At 32.7% G+C, this 19,856-nt stretch overlaps 1 protein-coding gene across 1 annotated transcript in view; it reads left to right on the top strand.

The window, feature by feature from the left end:
- Positions 1-271: 271 nt before the first annotated feature.
- LOC148940231 (uncharacterized) overlaps positions 272-19,856 on the top strand; it is a 341,376-nt gene continuing 321,791 nt past the window's right edge. The window contains exon 1 of the mRNA XM_089105976.1: positions 272-451. The gene's annotated coding sequence lies outside the window, so the exon portion shown is untranslated. The remainder of the gene's footprint in view (positions 452-19,856) is intronic.

The raw sequence follows: 19,856 nt of genomic DNA, 5'->3' as shown, positions 1-19,856 counted from the left end.
TTTTTTTTCCGGGGGGTATTTTTCGCGGGGTGGTATTTTCCGGGGGGTATTCCCCGGAGGGGGGTAATCACCAGGGGGGAGGGGGGTAAACGCCAGCCACTGTGAATAACATATACCTGTATAAGGTTTGATGTTAGGATGTCATGATGGTGGGCTCACCTGAATAGTGCGTTCTGAGTTTTATCTGGCCGTTGGTAATTGGTATGGCTCGCTTTTGTAACTGTATTGTATTGAACTATATTACTAATTTGTTATTACAATTTAAGGTTTTTTGCAAATAAAGATGCACTGGAGAAAGTTCTAAGTCTAGCAAATTCTGCTCCGCAACATAAGAAAATTCAAGTAGACAGAGATCATGAACAGGATTTGAAAATCTCTTCTGTGGATGGAAAACTGGAGGCAGTTAAAGAGCATCTTTACAAAGTGCTCAAAAGTCAAAACTTAAATGAAGGTAAAGGAAATTTTTTACATCTAGAAATTGTATTTTTCTTTATAGAAATGGTGAAATAAACCCCTTACTCTAAAATAGCATAAATACCGACTAACGCTATATTCAGTGTATCCTTTTTTGGTGTGGTTTTGACAGAAATTCACTGTGTGTCTTTTCGTGGGCAGAAATGTCCTTATGCCACTGTGCTTAGATTTTGACATATGCATGACATTTACTTGCTATGGCATATACTTTGAAAGAGAAAGCTTGAATGAATAGTAGACTACTTCATTATTTCCCGAGTTCTGATTGGTTATCAAAATCATCAAGTGCATTTAAGTTCTGCTTAGAGGGGATTAAGTTAATTTCCAATGTATCAACATAATTTTAGTGACAATTCTAGTTTTCTTAATATCAAATAAATAAATAAAGATAATTTTTTCAACTAAAAGTAAGAAACAATATTAAAACTTAAAACGAACAGAGGTTATTCTGTATATGAAAGGGGCTGCCAGCTCCTCAATTCCTCGCTCTTTACGCTAAAGTCTTCGAGTTCCTTAAAAATACTTCTAGTCCAAATTTAACGGCCCCTGTCTTTGAGAAGTATGCCTTAAAGAAATATGACAAAAAGTCAAACATTTGCGCAAAGAGCGAAGGACTGAGGAGGGAGCAGCCCCCCTTATATACAAAATAATGCATGTTTGTTTTGATTTTAATGTTGCTCCTTACTTTCAGTTAAGAAAATTTACGTTTTCTTAATTAATTTCTTACTGTTTTGCAATTCATGCCATAATATCCCCTCCCCCTCCTTTTGCATGGTTTTCCTGAAAAATTCCCTTCGGAAACTTTGCTAACAAAAAGAAAATCATCCCCTTGGAAATTCCTCTCCGTAGAAAATTCCCCCCCCCAAAAAAAAATCCGTATATTTCTAATAGCAAATATGCCTACTATATGTGAACAACGGGCAAATTGAATAACTTATAGTACTTTCCCAAGGAACTATGGGGGGACTATCTAATCCCCAAAGGCATAGTTGTTTTGCATTTCGACTGTGCTAAATCAAATGGCTACTTCAAAATTTTTATCCGTCTCTTGGGAAAAAAGGAGCGTGGGAGGGGGCCTAGTTGCCCTACAATCTTTTTGGTAACTTAAATAGGACACCAAAACTCTTATCTTCGTTTGAATGATCCCTCTCACGATTTTCTAGGGCCATCAGTTCAATATGATAAACTCTGGAAAAAAATAATAAACACCCATCTTTCTTCTTGCCAAAAAAAAATTAGAAAATTCCGCATTTTTGTAGATAGGAGCTTTAAACCTGCATAGTAGGGTCTTCTGATATGCCGAATTCAATGGTATGTTTTTTATTAAGATCGCTTGACCTTTTGGGGTGGTTTTCTCCCTTTTCCGAAATTTAAGTAAATTTTCTAGGGCTTGTAGCTTTTAATCGGTAACATTAAACTTAATGAATTTTATTTATTTAGAATCAGCTTAAAAAGCCAATTCTTTTGATTTATGTATTATCATCAATTTTGTAGTTTAGATTTTTAGTTGTTATTGGGCTGAGATGCTCATTTCTTAAAGTTTTTTTTTCTACTACGTAGCCTACTGTTTGACCAAATCTAACTTGTTTTTGCTTATGGATCTCGGCTCACACTTGAATTGTATTATTTTTGTGCAAATTTTTAACTTATTCTATTATTTCATAATTTTGTAGCGCATTTTAGCAAATTGTTTCACAATTGGTTACTGGTTTTACATAACTATAAACAAACTTGCAGCAAAGGCAAGGGCTGCAGCAAAGGTATTGCCCTTTCGTGAGGACCAGAATAAAAAAATTGGCTCCTTCCTCCGCCGTAAGGAAATTTAAAACTGAAAGGTTCAAGTCAATCCCCAGCCGTAATAATAAGGATGAATAAATAAGGATAAATAAGGATAATTACGTAAAGAAATAAGGAAAAATTACCTAAACTGCGCATGAAAGTTTTTACAATGCCAATAGGACGTACTCTATACTATATTTAGTATGTACCATATAATACATAGAACTAGGCCTCTGCACTATGTATAGGACTACTTTTTGCCATAATTTCGCATTTACTTAAAATGTTGAAAAAATGACAAAATTGCCTCCCCCTAGCATTAGAAAATTTACATTTTGTCCGCCCCCCCCCCAAAAAAATCGTTAATTGACGACGCTGCGAAGGAGAAGGTCATTAGAGAAATAATAAGTTCACATATTTGAGTCGTTTATTTTTTAGGATCAGTAAGTCTGTAAAAAAACTTATATCAGTAGAAAAACTTCAAAAAGATTTTGGCTCTATTGTATCAACTATGTGGTGCAAAATGTGACGAATCTTAGCTAGCCTCCCCAGGTGTTTGAGTAGGTAAAATACACTCAGAAACATCATATACCGTAAGAAACCACAAAATAAAAATAAATTATCATGTTCAATCATAACCAGCAAATATAATAGCCATGTCAGACCTTCATTAAGATTTATAGTAAATCAAACAGTTCGTGGTAACGAACTGTAAGTAAGGAGCGATCCGGCTCAATGGCAACCGAAACTGTAGAAAACGGTATTTTGATACAAATAGATACATCAAAAGAATCAGATTTTAAGGCTGATTTCAAATATATAAGTTTAATCCTACCTATAAAAAGTTACGCGCCTGAGAAAATTTGGCTGATTTTCGCAAAAAGGGGGAAAGACCTCTAAAAGCTATAGAACCTTAATGAAAATCACACCATCATATTCAGCGTATCAGAGAACCCTACTGCGGAGGTTTCAATCTCCTATCTACAAAAATGTGGAATTTCGCATTTTTTGCCAGAAGAAAGATGGTCCTAGAATATCGTGGGAGGGCTCATTCGAACGGAAATTAAAATTTCTAGTGGCCTTTTTAAGTCACCTAAAAAAATGGAGGACAACTAGGCCCCCTCCCACGCTCATTTTTCCCCAAAGTCAACCGATCAAAATTTTGAGATAGCCATTTTGTTCAGCATGGTCGAAAATATGATAAATATGTCTTTTAGGATGACTTAATCCCCCGAAGTCCCCGGGGGGAGGGCTGAAAGTTATGAACTTTACCCAATGTTAACATTTACTATTGGTTATTGGGAAGTATACAGACGTTTTCAGAGGGGATTTTTTCTGGTAGTGGGGGGGAGTGGGGCGGGGATTATGTGGTAGGATCTTACCATGAAGGAAGTTTTCATGGGAGAAGGGACATTGCTATGAAGGGGGCGTCGGATTTCCCAGCATTATTTAAATAAAGATCAGAAATTATATATAAAAAACAGTTTTTTAACTGAAAGTAGGGAGCGACATTAAAACTTAAAACGAAAGAAAACACTACGTATATGATTGGGTTCATCCCCAAGTCAATACCTCGCTCTTTAAGCCATAGATTAATTAGTACTTTCGTAAGAGCTATTTATTCTAATTAACGGCATTTGTGATTAAGGGGTCATTTTTAAAGAATTGGAACAAAATTCGAACTTTAGCTTAAAGAGCAAGGTATTGACTAGAGGGCGAACCCTCTAATATATGTATTAAAAATATAAGAATATAGAGGTTCGTTACGTAATTTAATTCGTAAGTAACGTATATTTATTACTAATAAAAACGTTCGTAAATAAAATTAAAGTTTTCAAGAAAGCCATTTGACCAAATAAAAGTAAAATTAATATTTAATTTTTTTTTTTTATTATTCATGTACGGTGAGCCAAAATCAAAACCTGCATTAATTCAAAAACGTTCAAAAATTAAATGGCTGTCCCCTCCTCAACGCCTCGCTGTTCGTTTTAAGTTTACTGTTAAACTGTTCGTTTTAAGTTTTAACGTCGTTCCTTACTTTCAGTTAAAAAAATTTGTTTTTTTTATTTAATTATAGTAAAGAACGAACTCTAGCCTATAGTAGCGGAATATACCTCACTTAATACCTCGGTCTTCAAGTTATTCAAGTTCAGTTCAAGTTCAGTACTTTCAAGTTCAAATTCAAGTTCAGTTCAAGTTCAGTACTCGGTCTTCAAGTTCAGTACTTTAAAAAAGCTTCTTCTTCTTCTTCTACTTTTTATATCATATAAACATGAGGAACATCAACAGATATATACAACTAAGCCTGCCTTACCGGTTCCCTACATATTAAATTATTACCCCATTTTTCATTTTATACAGCCAACAAGAGCTGGAAGCATATAAACTAGAGACTTCTTCACAAAATAGGGTTTTAAGTGTATTCCATAACCATTCCTTCTGAATAATTGCCTAACATTTGATAAATCTTCTGCCCAGAGCTACTATTTGTTATCTTGCAAAACAATTTATGTGTTACAGTTTAAAGGCTTTCTACTGTCCGTAAGCCATGGCAACATATTGACTTTACCAACTGAATTAGTTCAAAGGGACTTTTAGTTCTTCTAAATTTATGGAAACAATTTTCGAATGGATGGCTGCAGGCTTTTTGAAAAAAAAATATTATTCGTTTTCGAATAATAATCCATACATAAGAGAAAGTTAAATATTGACCTGTAATAGCATATTTGCAGTAGGAATTCATTAATAATTATATGCTAATCTTTTCTTGGCTTAAAGCTGTGTTTAAAAAGCAATTTTAATCTGACTGGGTATAACCAGAGAGTTGATATTATTATTGGAAGCACAAGGTTATCTTTTCGTTGTTGTAATCCCTGACTAGCAGTTGTTGAGTTTGTCGTTCGGTTGACTTTACTAACAGTTTATTCCACCAGAACAATTTCATATACAGGGAAAAAAAACATTTGACTGTCATAAGAATTACTAAGTATGGATTAATATATTTCCCATTAATTTACTAATTTCCTTTGTAAAGTCTAATTTAACTTTGATAAATTATATGATTCCTTTTGTAACTACAATATATTCTACAAAAACACGCTAAAATCGTAAACAGCTTGTTACCTATTAACTGTGCTGAAACACAATGTGATCGTAAGAGAACAATTGATATTGAACCCACTGATTGAATGAGGTAGCATTTCAGTTTGTATCACCTCACTTTATGATCACCTTTATTAGCTTCATCTTGGCTCTTAGAATTTTGTACTAGATGATCTCGATTATACCTCTTACACATACCTATTGAAAGGGAGACAAAAGGATGTTTAGGATGACATCTTAAATTTTATTTTTTATTTTGATTTAATTTTGTGATCTCGACTATACCGATTTTTGTATATTAATTTTACTCATTTAGCTTGTATTAGACCTTATATTTATTTCGGTGGCTAAATCTTTTCTTTTTTTTTTCTTTTCATAGTGTATCTGGTCAGATATTTCTGATACGTAAAATATTAATATGGTCTCTTCTTTCTTCTCATCTATTCGAAGTGCCTCTATTTTTTTTGTGATGTAGTTACAAATTATTATGCTTAAAGCCGTTCGGAAAAAATTGTTTGGTATATTTTTACTGTATGGGTATCCGCGCTTCGCGCACATTGAAATGATCTCAATGGTCTCTTTTTTGTCAGTCAATTCCATATCTACATTGCTTACTACTGGCCTAATTGCTATTAGATACCATCAGAGTAAACCTAGTTTCCAAGGCATCCGCATTGTAAAGATCTGTCGCACTTCATAAGACGTGTTTTTAAAACCGTATCCAGGGGGAGGGGTTACAGAGTTTGAACCTCCTCCCACCTCCCAAATTTTCTGTCCGGTTCGTAAAAACGTAACAACATGCATGTAAACAAATAATTGAAGTGTTTTTGAAGTTTTTTTTGTGTATTTTTTTAATTGTGTATATTTTTGAAGTATTTTTTTAATCTAGGGGTTAAATTTCATTATTTTTCAACTTTTTCCATGAAAATACGAAGAAAGGGATTTATCAACGAAAATAAAACAAAAGATATTTTTCAATGAAAATAAAAAATAGATTTTTTCAATATCTTGCGGGGGGGGGGGGTAAATATCTAAGGAAGGTTAAAATTCCTACCTTACCCTATACCCGTCCCCCCCACACCTACATACCTATACCTTTGCATTCAGGTTTGTTATTTTTATTTGCTAGAGTATAGTGTCGCAAGAAAGCAAGCCATTTATGGCATTTGGTGCACAAGGTTACTCTGATTCAAAAATGCGTACTCCTTGCTTTCTTAAAGATTTACAGGATAATCTGTAAATTAAAAAGCATTTTAGAATCAATTGACAGAAGAAATGATGGATGGCGAATAAAAACTTTATGGTAACTATAATGATGATAACCATGTCTCTGGTGTCCTTTTCTTTGTTTTAAGCTTCATCCGCAACATCTAAACTTTTATCGTCTTAGTTTTCAAGAACACTTTCAAGTCTTCTTTATTACTATCAACTTCTTCATCACCGTCTTCAACGTTGATTGTCACCTTTTTGATGGTGATCATAATTTTGTCACCATTCTGGACTTCGCATTTATTACAATTATGGCCGCCGCCTCTCTCAGCATTATTAATAAAAAAAAACTTTGTCCACAAAATAAGTTTTTCAAAGAAAAGTAAAGAGCTCCATTAAACAAAAAATGAGCAAAAATAAAATCAAATAATCTACCAAGCGTGAAACTACCACAAATCAGCATCGATAAATAAACGAAACCCAAAACGAACAGAAATTACAATAATTAACCGAGTCAAACTCAAAACGAGCAGAAATTAACATAAGTTGGACGCAAAACCTCTATGCCTTTCCAAGGCCAGAACAAAATTTGTACTTTACTGAATAAATACAAATGAATATACATTGTCAGTTTAATATACATATACTGATATTTAGTAATCAAAATGTTTATATTATTTGATTTATTAAAGTTATAAAAGTAAAAAAAATTATATTTTTTCAGTTAAGTGCTAATTTTGTTCTTGCCTTGGGAAGGCATAGGGGTTTTGCGCCCAACTTATGTTAATTTCTGCTCGTTTTGAATTTGACTCTGTTAATTATTGTAATTTTTGTTCGTTTTGGGCTTCATTTATTTCCAGAGAGTTTTCAGAACTATTCAACTACGTTGAACAAAATGGCAAAATTTCCAGAACTTAAAACAACGTTGAATAAAATGGCTATCTTTCTCAAGTGTGAGAGTGTTGTTTAATTTATTTATTTGTTTGTGAATGTGGATTTATAAACTTATGAACTTATGATTGAATATTGTGACCCTTAGTCGCTTCTAAGATATTGCTATATACGCTTTTTACAGCCTGGATACACATAATGTCTTTTGATTTTTTTTCATCTCCCTCAGCATTCCCTGGAGGTTCAAACACTGCTTAACATGCCCTGATAATATCAACTTAATGACCTCAGCCGTTGCTGAAATATTGCGGATGCACCGTGTTGACAATCAACATTCACATAGTGTGTTTTTGATTTGGTGCAATACTCCCTGAAAGTATTCTTAAGTATATGTAGTGCCATTTGCAAGCAGTTGCAGTGACAGTAGCGAGTAGTGGCAGTCAAAAGTGTTTATCGTAGTGTTAGTAGTAACAGTGACCCTGGAAACATCATTTTCATACCCTTACCCGTCTCTAAGGTATTGCAGGTATCCCTTTTTGATAACTTCGGTGTAGTTAGTGTCTTTTTAGTTTGGCTCAACTTACCCCTCAACATTCCCTAGCGTTGCCTATAGTAAAGACGATGAGGCTTCAATGTTTTATTATTTGTTTTTTTTTTCGAGAGACACTTCATATGAAAGGGGTGGTTGTATAAACTTCTGAGGGGGTTATTTCAATTGGAAATTGGAAGTTCTAGTGCCCTTTTTAAGAGTAAAAGTGATCGTTGGCCAACTAGGCTACCCTCGTCATTTTTCTCCTAAATGCATCCGCTAAAAATTTTAAGATAGCCACATTGTTAAAAATAGTTCAAAGATCAAATAACAAAAACTCCTGGGTCGATACAAAATCCAGAGCCCGGGTTCAGGTGTCGTAAGTTATGTCCCAGGGGCATGTGAGGTTCTTATGCGTGGGTTTACAAAATAATTCCAAAATCATATCAGCCCAATCCCCACCCCACTAAAAAACTTTTTAACGATACTTTGTTCCAAAACTTAAGGGAGCTGACCCTTGACCCTCTCTCCATGGCCTCCATGGCAAAATTAAAAACAAAAGCTTTGCTTTGCCTACGGCTTTTGTGGCCATGGAAGCAGGTCCAGGGGTCAGCTCCCATGATTCTTGCAATGAAATATTGTTAATTTTTGTTGTGTGTGTGTGTGGGGGGGGGGGGTCGGGTGTTGGGCCATGGAGGGAGGGCAGGGTATCAGCTCCCAAGATATTTGCAGTAAAAATAGCTCATAACCTTTTTTCTTGGGGGTGGGTGGGCGGGGGAGGAGGGGTCGGGCCATGGAGAGAAGGGCAGGGGTCATCTCCCTACATTTTTGTAATAATATATCATTAATAAGTAGCTTTTTGGAGGGAGGTCGGATCATGGAGGGAAGGTCAGGGGTCAGACCCATGATTTGTGTAATAAAGTATCGTTAATAATTTTTTTAGGGTTTGGGCCATGGAGGGAGGAATTTTTTATTAATATACTGGTCCCTTTACTTGGCACTATTTTCATGACCTTGTAAGTAGTAGTTATGCCGAACAGCTGCTGAGAATTCTGTTTGTTTTTATCCTCCTCTTTTTATTCTTAATTCTTGTTTTTGATATTTGTGTTTTCTATATATTACTTTTTAGGATGGTATAGCATTTTCATATATTAAGCATCGCTCTTAACCTCTAACTTACAAAATTTGATCCCTAATACAATTTTGACTTTATGATCATCAAAACTCTAAAGAGCTGTAGCTACTAAAAACCAAGGACTTCATAATAAAACATTTTTTTTCTGGGATCGTACTTGTTCTATTTACAGCTGAAAATGACGATTTTCTAAGAAAAATTCTTAGTTGATTCAAAATTTGAAAGTTTAAAGGGCTCTATTAAGTTTTCGTCAGTGTTTTTAAACTTTACTTAATTAATTAATCCTCATGCCGGGGTGGCGTTGAGAGCGTCTTCAGCCTTCTCCACGTGGGGCGATCTGCAGCAAGAACCTCTTCGTCAGCCAGCAAAATTCCAGCCTGGTCCAGGAATTTCCCGAGGCTATAATTCCACCGGAACTTGGGTCTTCCTCTTGGACGTTTCCAGCCACTACTGGTTGGTTCAAAGTCGTAAAGAATCTACGTCGGAAACTACATTGAACGTCTGAAAAATATATGTGGAACTAATTCATCAAATTAAATAACGCTCTTAATCCGTAAAAATTCAAACATTAAGAAACTGTTGATTTCCGAAGATAACTGCACTTTCAGAAAAAAAGCTACACCCTCATAAACTGATTTGGTACCATACACTTTTAGATATTTTTTTCTGATTTTTCCCCTGCGTTTCTTTTTTTCGGGGGAAAGGGGGGAGGGGTCAGGCCATGAAGGACCAGGGGTCAGCTGCCATAATTTTTTGAATAAAATATCGTTAATAAGTTTTTTTCGGGGGAAGGGGGTAGGGCCGTGGGGAGAGGGCCAAGGGTCAGCTCCCTTAAGTTTTGGAACAAAGTATCGTTAACAAGTTTTTTAGTGGGGTAGAGATCGGGCTGATATGATCTTGGAATTATTTTATAAACCCACGCATAAGAGCCTCACATGCCCCTGGGACATAACTTACGATATTTGACCCCGGGCTCTGGGTTTTGTATCGACCCAGGAGTTTTTGTTATTTGATCTTTGAACTATTTTTAACTATGTAGCTATCTTAAAATTTTTAGCGGATGCATTTAGGAGAAAAATGACGAGGGTAGCCTAGTTGGCCAACGATCCGTTTTACTCTTAAAAAGGGCACTAGAACTTCCAATTTCCAATCGAATTAACCCCCTCCGAAGTTTATACGACCATCCCTTCCATATGAAGTGTCTCTGGGGGAAAAAAAAAATAATAAAACATTGAAGCCTCATCGTCTTTACTATAGGCAACGCTAGGGAATGCTTTTTTAGTTTGGGTATGTTGAGCCAAACTAAAAAGACAATAACTACACCGAAGTTATCAAAAAGAGATACCTGCAATACCTTAGAGACGGGTAAGGGTATCAACAACTACTAACACTACAATAAACACTTTTGACTGCCACTACTCGCAACTGTCACTGCAACTGCTTGCAAATGGTACTACATATACTTAAGATATAATTAATTTTTCAGGGAATATTGAACCAAATCGAAAACACACTATGTGAATGTTGAATGTCAACACCATGCATCCGCAATATATCAGCAACGGCTGAGATCATTAGGTTGAAATTATCAGGGCATGTTAAGCAGTGTTTGAACCTCCAGGGAATGCTGAGGGAGATGAAAAAAAAATCAAAAGACACTATGTGTATCCAGGCTATAAAAAGTGTATATAGCAATATCTTAGGAGCGACTAAGGGTCACAATATTCAATCATAAGTTCATAAGTTTATAAATCCACATTCACAAACAAATAAATAAATTAAACAAAACTCTCACACTGGAGAAAACCTATGAAGGTTTGCGATCGTGCGAAAGTCCAAGTAACTACTTACATATTAACTCAACTATTTACATAAGCCTCAACTATTTCATTAAAACTATATAAATAAACCAAAAATAGATAAACTAAAACCTATATATAAAAATAAAAATAATAAAAAAATCAAAAAAATATGTGGAAAAATAAATAAAAAACTGAATTAAAAATAATAATAGTTAAATAAAATATAAAAGAAAAATAATAATATAAAATATAAAAAAATAATAACAAAAAATACAGTCTCCGTTACTCACTATACTCATCTCCCTCTCCCCCCCACCCTGCCCTTCCAACCTTCCAATCAAAAGATACTATGTGCTACTCGGTTGTCAGAAGGGCTTGCCTATCTCTTTTTCATCTTGTGTAGGAAAGCCATATTTGGTAGTGTCAAAACATCTATCAGTGTTCCCCCATCCTCCATACTGGCTTGGGTAGGCAATTCAGTGCCTCAAAAGGGAGAGAAGAGCTACCCACTTTAGTCATTAGTGTCAAGTGGCACTTTATATCCAGAAGCGGTACTAGAAAGAGAACTTTTTTCTTTCACCTAGGGCTGACTCTCAATGGACACTTGTGCCACAGTCGGCACTTTGCATGACCAGAGGGATTGAACCCTGGGCATGATTTCGGAAGCTATTGTTGGCGTCAGTCCATCCAATTTTTAAATATTTACCATCAAATACTCTGCCTTATGGTCAGACGTTGATCAGGGCAGCCAGTGATTGGACGGTGACTGAAATTAGAATGAGTATATCCCTATTTGTGTCTACCAATCTTGTGTGAACAGCAAGAAGGTTGCCACCACTATAAACACTTTTTGTTTTATTTTTAAATTTCGATACATTTAACCGCATAATTCAAAAGTAGCATCACAAAGTTTCGCTGCTTCTGAACAACTAAACCATAACTTAAGAATTTTAGATTTTTCTTTTTTTTTTTTTTTTTTTTTTTTTTTTTTTTTTTTGGTCAAGTACATTGCATTCTCCATTAGCGCTAAACACAGAAAACAAACCTTGAGCAATTATTTAGTTTTACTTTCCTTTATCAGAAGAGCCGTTCAAAAGGAGGGGGAAACCGAGTCATCTGCAACTGGCACTCCCATCTTGGGCGGGGTGGGGTGAGGGGGGGGGATGCACAGCTGGGGGGTTGCCCCCTTTGATCAAATTTTTCACTTTGATTTACCTTGTTCGTTTATATTTCAGTTGGGAGGGGGAGTATAATTAATTTTTCTTAGGGCACCACCAACCCTAGATAAGGCTCTACTTATGAGCTACATACGAGTATGCAATAGTAGAGGTATTAGAGGCACTAGTTTAGGTCAAATCAATGGATTAGGAGATGCAACACGAAGAGTACATAAGGAGATACAAGCAACAAAATAGTTTGATTTATGGTCTTATTTTAACTGCTAATCCATTTATAGCTAATCAAAGCAAAATTTACAACTACTCTAGTTATCTTTAAATTTGATGTTTAAATAGTTTTTGATGCGTTTCTTCGAAAACTATGCTCCAATTTCAACAGAGACGTGACTATGCCAAATAGAAAGCCACACAGTAAAATGTCTTTCTTAAATTTAACGAGAACAGCGCTTAATTGGTTCTCAAAATGCATCCAAGACTACCAATTGAAAAACTTAACTGTTTTTTCCACCAATATACTTTTTGGGTCTACCAAAAATCTACCGATCTTTAGCGAGCTTTTTCCAATTCTAAAGAAAAAACAGCAATGGAAGCAATGCTCAAAATTTGCTCATTTCCTTTTAATGAGTAAAAAGCATCAGAGTAGCCTACTATACAGGCACGCACACAAAGAAAATTTTTCTACCCATGAGTCCTTCCTACTCCCCCAAAAAACTGATAATGCAATATTTAATTGTTTCTTTGTGTTTCGCTAACCCACTTTGAATGATTAGGAAGTATGTGTCTCTGTAAATGGTTCAAACGATAATTATTGGTTTTTAATGATAAAGAAAAGTCCCTTTCCCTTCCCCTATAGAAACTTTCTCATTGACAGGTCGCTAACCCACTTTGAATGATTAGGAAGTATGTGTCTCTGTAAATGGTTCAAACGATAATTAGTGGTTTTTAATGATAAAGAAAAGTCCCTTTCCCTTCCCCTATAGAAATTTCTCATTGACAGGTAGGTAATAAACTGCCATAAACAGTATTTTATAATTTCAAAAACTCACTAACAACCCCATAACGCCAATACAGCAATAGTTTCTGAAATATAGCTATCATGCGGTGATCCTTAAACACCCTTTAAAATATTGATTTGGTTCCGACGTTGCAAATCGAACCCGCCCGTGTAATATTACTGCTACTAACAACTCACTACACCAAGCCATCCATGGTTGATACAGCTGTAAACTCTTTTCCTCCAGGAGGTAACGGAGGTACCTCCCTTACCGCCTATTCAAAGCTTCACTCCTTGCCCCTTTCAAGAAGTTTCAGTTTCCCCTTCAATCCGTTCGTATGACCTATTCTCGCGCCAGCCGCGGACGACCTGCTCCTCGTTTTGCCCCCGATGGATGGCCAAACCTCCGTGCAATAAGGGGATTAATCGTCAAAAACGGTAATTAGAATCATATATATTTTCTTGACAAATATTTAAGCTCAATCGCGTGGTCAAGTCTAATTGGCTCAATTCGGTCAACTAAACCAAGTTTAAGAAAACTTAATATTTCTTAAGTACCATATGGAAATTAAACTTAAAGAAACGAACCTAACATTCCTGAAGTACCATATGGAAATTCAATTTAAGGAAACAAATTTTAAAGAAACAAGCGTAAAATTTCTCAATTGCCATATGGAAATTAAACTTAAGGAAAGAAAACTTAAAGAAACCAACCTAACGTTTCTTAAGTACCATATGGGAGCTAAACTTAAGGAAACAAATCTTAAAGAAACAAACTTAACATCTCTGAAGTACCATACAGAATTTAAACTCAAGGAAACAGAACTAAAGGAAACGAAGATAAAATTTACTTAGATTACTAAGTAAAACAAATTACTGTGTGGAAATTAAACTTAAGGAAACAAAACTTAAAGAAACGAACCTAACATTTCTGAAGTAACATATGAAAGTTAAACTTAAGGAAATAAATCTTAGAGATACAAACTTAACATTTCTGAAGTACCATATAGAATTTAAACTCAAGGAAACAGAACTAAAGGAAACGAAGTTAAAATTTACTTCGTTTACGATGTTAAACGAAGTACTATGTGAAAATTAAACTTAGGGAAACAAAACTTAAAGAAACGAACCTAACATTTCTGAAGTACCATATGAAAATTAAACTTAAGGAAACAAATCTTAAAGAAACAAGCGTAAAATTTCTCAATTGCCAAATGGAAATTAAACTTAAAGAAAGAAAACTTAAAGAAACGAACCTAACATTTTTAAGTACCATATGGAAGTTAAACTTAAGGAAACAAACTTAACATCTCTTTAGTACCATATAGGATTTAAACCCAAGGAAACAGAACTAAAGGAAACGAAGTTAAAATTTCTTAAGCACTATATGGAAATTAAATTTAAGGGAACAAAACTTAAAGAAACAAGCAAAAAATTTCTCAATTGTTATATGGAAATTAAACTTAAAGAAAGAAAACTTAATGAAACAAACCTAACATTTCTTAAGTACCATATGGAAGTTAAACTTAAGGAAACAAATTTTAAAGAAACAAACTTAACATCTCTGAAGTTCCATATAAAATTAAAACTCAAGAAAACAGAACTTAAGAAAACAAAGTTAAAATTTCTAAAGTACTATTTGGAAATTAAACTTAAGGAAACAAAACTTAAAGAAACGAACCTCTCAATTCTGAAGAACCATATGGAAAATAAACATAAGGAAACGAAATTTTCAGAAACAAGACAAAAATTCTCAATTGCCATATAGAAATTAAACTTAATGAAAGAAAATTTAAAGAAACGCACCTAAAATTTCTTAAGTACCATTTGGAAGTCAAACTTATGGAAACTAATCTCAAAGAAACAAACTTAACATTTGTGAAGTACCATATAGAACTTAAACTAAAGAAAACAACACGTAAAGAAACGAAGTAAAAATTTCTTAAGTACTAAATAGAAGTTAAACTTAAGGAAATAAAACTTAACGAAACGAACCTAACATTTCTGAAGTACCATATGGAAATTAGACTTAAGGAAACAAATCTTAAAGAAACAATTTTAACATTTCTCAAGTACTATATTGAATTTAAACTCAAGGAAACGAAGTTAAAATTTCTTAAATACTATATGGAAATTAAACTTAAGGAAACAAAGCTTAAAGAAACGAACCTAACATTTTTGAAGTACCATATGGAAACTAAACTTAAAGAAACAAAATTTAAAGAAAAAAGCGTAACATTTATCAATTGCCATATGGAAATTAAACTTAAAGAAAAAAAATTTAGAAAAACGAACCTAGCATTTCTTAAGTACCCTATGGAAGTTAAATTTAAGGAAACAAATCTTACAGAAGCAATTTTAACATCTTTGAAGTACCATATAGAATTTAAACTCAAGGAAACAGAACTAAAGGAAACGAAGTTAAAATTTCTTAAGCACTATATGGAAATTAAACTTAAGGGAACAAAACTTAAAGAAACAAGCAAAAATTTCTCAATTAATATATGAAATTTAAACTTAAAGAAAGAGAACTTAATGAATTGAACCTAACATTTCTTAAGTACCATATGGAAGTTAAACTTAAGGAAACAAATCTTAAAGAAATAAACTTAACATCTCTGAAGCACCATATAGAATTTAAACTCAAGGAAACAGATCTTAAGGAAACAAATTTAAAATTTACTTCATTTACGAAGTAAAACAAAGTACTATGTGGAAATTAAACTTAAGAAAACAAAACTTAAAGAAACGAATATAACATTTCTGAAGTATCATATGAAAATTAAACTTAAGGAAACAAATCTTAAAGAAACAAGCGTAAAATTTCTCAATTGCCAAATGGAAATTAAACTTAAAGAAAGAAAACTTAAAGAAACGAACCTAACATTTTTAAGTACCATATGGAAGTTAAACTTAGGGGAAAAAACCTTAAAGAAACAAACTTAAAATCTTTGAAGTACCATATAGAATTTAAACTCAAGGAAACAGAACTTAAGGAAACGAAGTTAGAGTTTCTTAAATACTATATGGAAATTAAACTTAAGAAAACAAAAGTTAAAGAAACGAACCTAACATTTCTGAAGTACCATATGGAAACTAAACTTAAAGAAACAAAATTTAAAGAAAAAAGTGTAACATTTATCAATTGCCATATCGAAATTAAACTTAAAGAAAGAAAATGTAGAAAAAAGAACCTAGCATTTCTTAAGTACCCTATGGAAGTTAAACTTAAGGAAACAAATCTTACAGAAGCAATTTTAACATCTTTGAAGTACCATATAGAATTTAAACTCAAGGAAGGAGAACTAAAGGAAACGAAGTTAAAATTTCTTAAGCACTAAATGAAAATTAAACTTAAGGGAACAAAACTTAAAGAAACAAGCCAAAATTTCTCTATTGCCATATGGAAATTATACTTAAAGAAAGAAAACTTAATAAAACGAACCTAACATTTCTTAAGTACCATATGGAAGTTTAACTTAAGGAAACAAATCTTAAAGAAACAGACTTAACATCTCTGAAGCACCATATAGAATTTAAACTCAAGGAAACAGAACTTAAGGAAACAAATTTAAAATTTACTTCATTTACGAAGTAAAACGAAGTACTATGTGGAAATTAAACTTAAGAAAACAAAACTTAAAGAAACAGACCTAACATTTCTGAAGTACCATATGAAAATTAAACTTAAAGAAACAAATCTTAAAGAAACAAGCGTAAAATTTCTCAATTGCCTAATGGAAATTAAACTTAAAGAAAGAAAAGGTAAAGAAACGAACGTAACATTTTTAAGTACCATATGGAAGTTAAACTTAGGGAAAAAATCTTAAAGAAACAAACTTAACATCTTTGAAGTACCATATAGAATTTAAACTCAAGGAAACAGAACTTAAGGAAACGAAGTTAAAATTTCTTAAGTACTATATGAAAATTAAACTTACGGAAACAAAACTTAAAGAAACGAACCTAAAATTTCTGAAGTACCATACAGAACCTAAACTTAAAGAAACAAAATTTAAAGAAAAAAGCGTAACATTTATCAACTGCCATATGGAAATTAAACTTAAAGAAAGAAAATTAAGAAAAACGAACCTAGCATTTCTTAAGTACCCTATGGAAGTTAAACTTAAGGAAACTAATCTTACAGAAGCAATTTTAACATCTTTGAAGTAACATATAGAATTTAAACTCAAGGAAACAGAACTAAAGGAAACAAAGTTAAAATTTCTTAAGCACTATATGGAAATTAAACTTAAGGGAACAAAACTTAAGGAAAAAAGTAACAAATTTCTCAATTGCCATATGGAAATTAAACTTAAAAAAAGAACACTTAATAAAATGAAACTAGCATTTCTTAAGTACCATATAAAAGTTAAACTTAAGGAAACAAATCTTAAGGAAACAAACTTAACATCTATCAAGCACCATATAGAATTTAAACTCAAGGAAACAGAACTTAAGGAAACAAAGTTAAAACTTACTTCGTTTACGAAGTAAAACGAAGTACTATGTGGAAATTAAACTTAAGAAAACAAAACTTAAAGAAACGAACCTAACATTTCTGAAGTATCATATGAAAATTAAACTTAAGGAAACAAATCTTAAACAAACAAGTGGCAAATTTCTCAATTGCCAAATGGAAATTAAATTTAAAGAAAGAAAACTTAAAGAAACGAACCTAACATTTTTCAGTACCATATGGAAGTTAAACTTAGGGAAAAAAACCATAAAGAAAAAAACTTTACATCTCTGAAGTACCATATAGAATTTAAACTGAAGGAAATAGAACTTAAGGAAACGAAATGAAAATTTCTTAAGTACGATATGGAAATTAAACTTAGGGAAACAAAACTTAAAGAAACGAACCTAATATTTCTGAAGTACCATATGGAAACTAAACTTAACGAAACAAAATTTAAAGAAAAAAGCGTAACATTTATCAATTGCCATATGGAAATTAAACTTAAAGAAAGAAAACATAGAGAAACGAACCTAACATTTCTTAAGTACCCTATGGAAGTTAAACTTAAGGAAACAAATTTTAAAGAAACAAACTTAACATCTCTGAAGTACCATATAGGATTTAAACTCAAGGAAACAGAACTAAAGGAAACGAAGTTAAAATTTCTTAAGCACTATATGGAAATTAAACTTAAGGGAACAAAACTTAAAGAAACAAGCAAAAAATTTCTCAATTGTTATATGGAAATCAAACTTAAACAAAGAAACCTGAATGAAACGAGCCTAACATTTCTTAAGTACCATATGGAAGTTAAACTTAAGGAAACAAATCTTAAAGAAACAAACTGAACATCTCTGAAGTACCATATAGAATTTAAACTCAAGGCAACAGAATTTAAGGAAACAAAGTTAAAATTTCTGAAGTACTATATGGAAATTAAACTTAAGGAAACAAAACTTAAAGAAACGAACCTAACATTTCTGAAGAACCATATGGAAAATAAACATAAGGAAACAAAATTTATAGAAACAAGAAAAAAATTCTCAATTGCGATATAGAAATTAAACTTAATGAAAGAAAATTTAAAGAAACGCACCTAAAATTTCTTAAGTATCATATGGAAGTCAAACTTAAGAAAACTCTTCCCAAAGAAACAAACTGAACATTTGTGAAGTACCATATAAAACTTAAACTAAAGAAAAGAACACGTAAAGAAACGAAGTAAAAATTTCTTAAGTACTAAATAGAAGTTAAACTTAAGGAAACAAAACTTAACGAAACGAACCTAACATTTCTGAAGTAAAATATGGAAATTAGACTTAAAGAAACAAATTTTAAAGAAACAAGCGTAAAATTTCTCTATTGCCATGTGGAAATTAAATTTAAAGAAATAAAACTTAAAGAAACGAACTTAACATTTCTTAAGTACCGTATGGAGGTTAGACTTAATTAAACAAATCTTAAAGAAACAAACTTAACATCTCTGAACTACCATATAGAATTTAAACTCAAGGAAACGAAGTTAAAATTTCTTAATTACTATATGGAAATTAAACTTAAGGAAACAAAACTTAAAGAAAGGAACCGAACATTTCTGAAGTACCATATGGAAACTAAACTTAAAGAAACAAGATTTAAAGAAAAAATCGTAACATTAATCAATTGCCATATGGAAATTAAACTTGAAGAAAGAAAATTTAGAAAAACGAACCTAGCATTTCTTAAGTACCCTATGGAAGTTAAACTTAAGGAAACAAATCTTACAGAAGCAATTTTAACATCTTTGAAGTACCATATAGAATTTAAACTCAAGGAAACAGAACTAAATGAAACGAAGTTAAAATTTCTTAAGCACTATATGGAAATTAAACTTAATGGAACAAAACTTAAAGAAACAAGCCAAAAATTTCTCAATTGCCATATGGAAATTAAACTTAAAGAAAGAAAACTTAATAAAATGAACCTAATATTTCTGAAGTACCATATGGAAACTAAACCTAACGAAACAGAATTTAAAGAAAAAAGCGTAACATTTGTCAATTGCCATATGGAAATTAAACTTAAAGAAAGAAAACATAGAGAAACGAACCTAACATTTCTTAAGTATCATATGGAAGTTTACCTTAAGGAAACAAATCTTAAAGAAACAAACTTAACATCTCTGAAGCACCATATAGAATTTAAACTCAAGGAAACAGAACTTAAGGAAACAAATTTAAAATTTAATTCATTTACGAAGTGAAACGAAGTACTATGTAGAAATTAAACTTAAGAAAACAAAACTTAAAGAAACGAACCTAA

This window comes from Artemia sp. Qi Xiang Cuo, chromosome 20 (assembly GCF_049724085.1).
Source record: "Artemia sp. Qi Xiang Cuo chromosome 20, ASM4972408v1, whole genome shotgun sequence".
Lineage (NCBI taxonomy): Eukaryota > Metazoa > Arthropoda > Branchiopoda > Anostraca > Artemiidae > Artemia > Artemia sp. Qi Xiang Cuo.
The sequence above is the reverse complement of the archived record's forward strand: the minus strand, read 5'-3'. Positions and strand labels throughout refer to the sequence as shown.